The following is a 5,953-nucleotide window of genomic DNA, read 5'->3' on the forward strand; positions in this document are numbered from 1 at the left end:
TCTCTTCCTGGATTCCTGTCACTTTCTAATATACCCATTACTTGGGTCTGCAGGCTTAGGTCAGCTTAGCGGGGGTGGGGGATCAACCAGCTAGAGAAAGACAGAGAAAGAAGGCACCAGAGAGACCCAGAAATGGCCACCCTCCCCTCTGCTCTCTTCTGATTGGCGGGAACATGATCACATGGCTGTGTCTAGCCACAGAGACTGGGAGCTGTTGTCTACAGTTCTGACACTGTGGGAGAAGGAAGGGATGTGTTTCCTTGGACCATTAGCCATCTCCACCACACTGGTTAAGTTGCTAGAAAGAAAGCATTTTTAAGAATTTTTTTTTTTTGTCGGACAGTGGTGGTGCATGCCTTTAATCCCAGCCCTTGGGAGGTAGAGGCAGGCGGATCTCTGTGAGTTTGAGACCAGCCTGGTCTACAAGAGCTAGTACCAGGGTGGGCTCAAAAGCTATAGAGAAACCCTGTCTTGAAAAACAACAACAAAAAAGAGCTAGTTTTTTTTAATGTCATGTGTGCATGCATTTTGTGTATATATGGATGGGCATGCATGATGCACATGCCAATGTCATAGGACAATTCTGTGGAAACCACCAGACTTTCATGATGTGTGCCTTCACCCACCGAGCCATCTCGCTGGTCTGAGGAAGGATGTCTTTGATCCGCTCAGCTGAAAAGCTAATGCTAGAATTGTCTTCGGGCACAACTAGACTCAGAATTTCTCCCCTAAACATCTCCTGGTAGAGCCAGCTTTCCATCCTGTTAGATTTGAAATCTTCAAAGAAAGAGAATGACTCTTTTCCAGGTAGTTCCCAATGCACGGTGCAGGCATACACTGGTCTGCTTTTGGCCACACACACCTGTTGCTGAGCCAAGCACTAAGACATGATAGAATATACCAATTGGTTTTGGAGATTTTGTTTTGAGACAGGACTTCATATAGCCCAGACTAGATTTAACTTGCTATGTAACTTAAGGTGACTTTGAACTCCTACTTGCCCGGTCTCCATCTCCCGAGTGCTGGCATTACCCATGGGAAACATCACATCTAGTGTGTTATACTACCTGGATAAGCCTGGGTCAGTGTTCATCTACAGGGTCAACACTATTCCATACCCTGGGCTGAGAGTGGGAGAGGGCAGAGAACTCAGGATGGAGTGAGGATGATGGCTTGGCAGGTGCCAATTACAGGCAAGCACTTTGACCTCCCACCACCCACTCACACCCAGGGAAATAAGAAACACGCTGATGTTCAAACTAAGTACAGGGTATCCGCCTGTCTTCCAATACTCAAAAGGACTAGGAGAAAGAAAAAAAAAAAAACATCAAAACAAAAAGCCTGACTCTTTCCTGAGTCTGACCACTCTGGGCCAAGGATCTCTCTTGGTGACAATGTCAATCCCAGGCACAGATCTCAGATTTCAATTTCAATTTCAATGACGATCCCAGTTTCAATGACAGGGCGGCTGGAGCGCTGTCCATGGTGCTGGACCTTATGTTCCCTGGGAAGCGCTGGTGGGTCTAGAGAACGAGTATTTGGGGCTTTGGGGGACTCATGGCCTTCCTTTAAGATTTTCATCACTGTCACAGGATAGAGGCAGTCCCAGCGTATGCATGTGCGAACACACCAGGCTACCTGCCTCTGTCTCCAGAGTGCTGGGATTAAAGGCGTGCGGACATGCGTCACCATCACCCAGTGAATTCTAGTTAATTTTTATGCTGCACAAATACTACCATCCTCTGATTTTATCTAACTATTTATTTATTCATTTGATTTTTAGAGACAGGATTTCTATGTAGCTTTGGAGCCTGGAACTCCCTCTGTAGACCAGGCTGGCCTCGAACTCACAGAGTTCTGTTTCTGCCTCCCAAGTGCTGAGTTAACTGTGTGCACTACCACAGCACGGCTTCCTAACAATTTATAATTATCAACCTATTTGTAGCTCCTGGGTAACTCAAAAGCAGATGAGGTGACTGTATTTATCTCACGGGCCAGTGCTGCTCCAAGTTTGCTAAACTCAGCGTTCATTTTCTCTGAGTCCTAAAACAGAGCACACCTCCAAAAAGGGCCAACCTATGTGACCTCCCGTGTGTATGATGTGCATGTGTGTGGAGGCCCGAGGGCAGCTTGTAGAGATTTGTTCTCTCCTTCTGCCACACGAGTCCGCAGACTTGAGCACAGGCTTCCAGGCGTGGTGGCAAGTGTCCTTGCTTTCCAAGCCATCCCACGGTTCCACACATCTTTAAAAATACCAAGTCTCTCTAGATAGTGAAGACTGGCCTTGGACTGGCAATCTCCCTGCCTCAGCTTCAGAGAGTGCTGAGGTCACAGTTGTATGTCACCGCACCACGCTGTCTTCCATTTTGATGGGCAAATGTGTTGGGAGCCATGAGACAAACCAAACTGAGACTCACATCCTGCAGAAGCCACAGCTGACATCATGAGAGTTGTTCTTGTTGTCAGTTATTTATTATTTATCTATTTATTTGCTATTTATTTATTTATTTATTGTGGAAAGGTCTTTCTCAGTCTGTAGCCCAGGTTGACCTTGAACTAACAGCAATTCTCCTGCCTCAGCCTTCAAAATGCTGGAATTACGTGGTTGAGTCACCACATCCAGCCCTCGGCTACCCTTGTTGTTATTGTTTGTTGTTGTTGTTGGGTGTTGTTATTGTTTGTTGTTGTTGTTTGTTGTTGCTGTTGTTGGAGATGGGTGTTTTGCCTGTGTTTTATCTGTCTATCCATTGACCTTTTGTCTCACTACGTGGAGGCCTGGGTAGCTCTTAACTCAAAATCCTCCTGCCTCAGACTCCTGGGTGCTAAGATTATAGGCATGTGCTACCACATCCAGCTTTAAACCTTAGAAATATAGAGAAGATCCCCACACACAGAAGTGATTACAGTGAGCCATTTTCACAAACTCCTGTATACTTATCTCCTAGCTTCAACAGAATCTGCCCTCACCCCACCTTGACTTTTCTCAAGTTCCACCTTCACATAGACAGATAGAGAACTTTTGAGGTGGGATGGGTCCTTATTATGTAGCCCTGGCTAGCCTAGAAGTCACTATGTAGCCCAAGCTTTCCTTAAACCCAAAGGAAGAGCCTCAAGAGCACTAGAATTACAAGCATGAGCCACAATGACTGTTTATAATGGCTCTGGTTCTGTTTTGGTTTCAACAGCACCATGGATTGCACAGAAGGCCTTGTGCATGGCAAGCAAGTGTGCTAAATCTTGGGCTTAGAAGGAAGCTTGACAGGGATGTGTGTCCTCCAGAGCTAGAGTGATGTCCCACAGGACGTCTCTCTGTGACTCTGACTCCACTTCTTGTCCATTAGGACCCCTATGACCTTCCCTGGCCTGGTGTCAAGTAAGAAGATCCAAGGGGAATCTATGACCAGGTGGCAGCAGACTTGGCGGCTGTGGAGCCTGATTCTCTACCCTTTGAGCTGAGGGGACATCTGGTCTGAGAACCTTCATGACACCCATTTCCTGCAGCCATGGTATGTCTTGCTCCACGGGCCCTGCATGTTCCTTTCCTGCAGCCATGGTATGTCTTGCTCCACGGGCCCTGCATGTTCCTTTCCTGCAGCCAGGATGTGTCTTGCTCCACGGGCCCTGTGCATTCCTTTCTTGCTGATCTTTCAATGAGCACCACACTGCATGATGCTAACACGTGGTTTCTTTTTCAGGAGAAGACAGGAGGGAATGTGTGAGTGACAAGAAGATTCAAGTTGACATCTGGGATAAGCAAGGCTCCTTTTATAGGAACAGAGCCACTTGGAAACGACATCTGAACAATGAGAAGCCATTTTAAGAATCATCATGCTTTTCAAAAGTAAAACTTTTAGAAGTAGGGAAGGCCTATTAAAATCCCATTCAGAGCCTAAGGACACGCTCAGCGGGTGAGCGTATGCATTAGCAAGTCTGGGTTCTGGGCTACAGGTTGCAGCCAGCCCTGGCACTGCATATACACACAAAACTGGGCATAGTGCCCACCGCTGTTGTTCCAGCTCTTCAGGAGGCCTAGACACGAGAAGCACAAGTTCAAAGTCAGCCTGGGCCACTAAAAGCACAGGGGCTGAAAAGATGGCTCAGGGGTTAACGGCTCTACCAGCAGCTACTGGTCTTGCTGCAGGACCTGAGTCTGGCTCCCAGCACCCACATCAGGTGACACGCAATCACATGGAACTCCAGCTCTAGAGACTCTGATATCTTCTTCTGACCTCCATGGGAGAATGCGCTCATGTGTATATACCAACACATAGATACATTCATATGCAAGCAATTAGAATAAAATAAATCAAACCTGTGTGCTGTCCCACACCTTTAATTCTAGCACTTAGAAGTAGAGGCGGGTGGATCTCTCTAAGGTTGAGACTTACAACATAGTGAGCTCCAAGCTACAAAGTAAAACCTTGACTCAAAACAATACTTTTAAAAGCTTCAAAATTAAGAGGTGTGCTGTGAAGGTAGCTCAGTTGATGTGGGATTCCCTTCTGTATGCTGTGAATATGTCTTATTGCCATTAGTTAATAAAGAAGCTGCTTTGACCAGCGATAGGGAAGGGTAAGCTAGGTGGGGAAAACTAAACTGAATGCTTAGAGAAAAAAGGCAGAGGCAGGAAGAAGTAGCCCCACCAGAGACAGATGCTGGATGGAACCTTACCCAAAAAGCCACAAACATGTGGAAATACACAGAAATTAATAGAAATGGGTTAATAGAAATAGATTAATAGAAATGGGTTAATTTAAGATATAAGTGCTAGCTAGCAATATGCTTAAGTGATTGGTCAAGCAGTGGTTTAAATAATATGGTTTCTGTGTGATTGTTTCAGGAGTCTGAGTGGCCAGGAATGAACAGCTTCTGACAACACTCAGTGGTAGAGCCCCTGCCTAGAATCCCCCAGTGAGGGGCTGGGGTGTGACTCAGTGGTAGAGCCCCTGCCTAGAATCCCCCAGTGAGGGGCTGGGGTGTGGCTCAGTGGTAGAGCCCCTGCCTAGAATCCCCCAGTGAGGGGCTGGGGTGTGGCTCAGTGGTAGAGCCCCTGCCTAGAATCCCCCAGTGAGGGGCTGGGGTGTGGCTCAAGGGTAGAGCTTTTGCCTGGCATGCACAAGGCCCTGAATTCAATCCTTAGTTTAACAAAATCAAAACAAAACCCCAGGTCATTTTGAGTTCAGTTAATCTGAATTAGCTAATAATAATTATAGATCATTACCCGATCTTAGCTATTTTATTTATTTTCACAGTCTGTGAAATGTGTATAACTGACCTGCAAACAGGAACAGATTCCAGCAAAAACTATAGATGTGAAAGAATGCCCACTCACGGTTTCATTCATGGGCAAAGCTCAGGACCAGGCACTAATATGTATTTAGGATTAGAGGGTATGGTAGCTTCAATTTATTTTCAAAATAGAAAGAGGCACATTTATAGAGACAGAAAAGGCTAAGTAAGGTCAAACCTAAATGGTGACACTGGAGGAATGTGGACGATGCAGAATAAAAGTCAAAACTAAGGAGCTGATGTCATGATGAACAATGACATCACAGAAGCAAAGACAGGATATGCAGCTGGGCCTCGGGGGCTGTGCAATTCTAGGTGTCCCATCTTGGGAAAAAATGTCACACATTTATTTATTTAGTTCTTACTTACTTTGTGTGTGTGTGTGTACTTGTGTGCATGCTCGTGTGCTCAAGAGTATCTGCCACCATGCACCTATGTGGAAGACAAATAAATTTTTTGTAGACCTTGCTGGCCTTGTACTCACAGAGATCCACCTGCTGCTTCTGCCTTCTCGATGCTGGAATCAAAGACATGTACTACCATTCCTGGCATGCTTTCCATAGATAGATAGATAGATAGATAGATAGATAGATAGATAGACAGACAGATGATAGATAGATAGATAGATAGATAGATAGATAGATAGATAGATGATAGATAGATA

This window comes from Alexandromys fortis, unplaced genomic scaffold (genome assembly GCF_014885135.2).
Source record: "Alexandromys fortis isolate MF-2015 unplaced genomic scaffold, M_Fortis_MF-2015_v1.1 scaffold_140, whole genome shotgun sequence".
Classification (NCBI taxonomy): domain Eukaryota; kingdom Metazoa; phylum Chordata; class Mammalia; order Rodentia; family Cricetidae; genus Alexandromys; species Alexandromys fortis.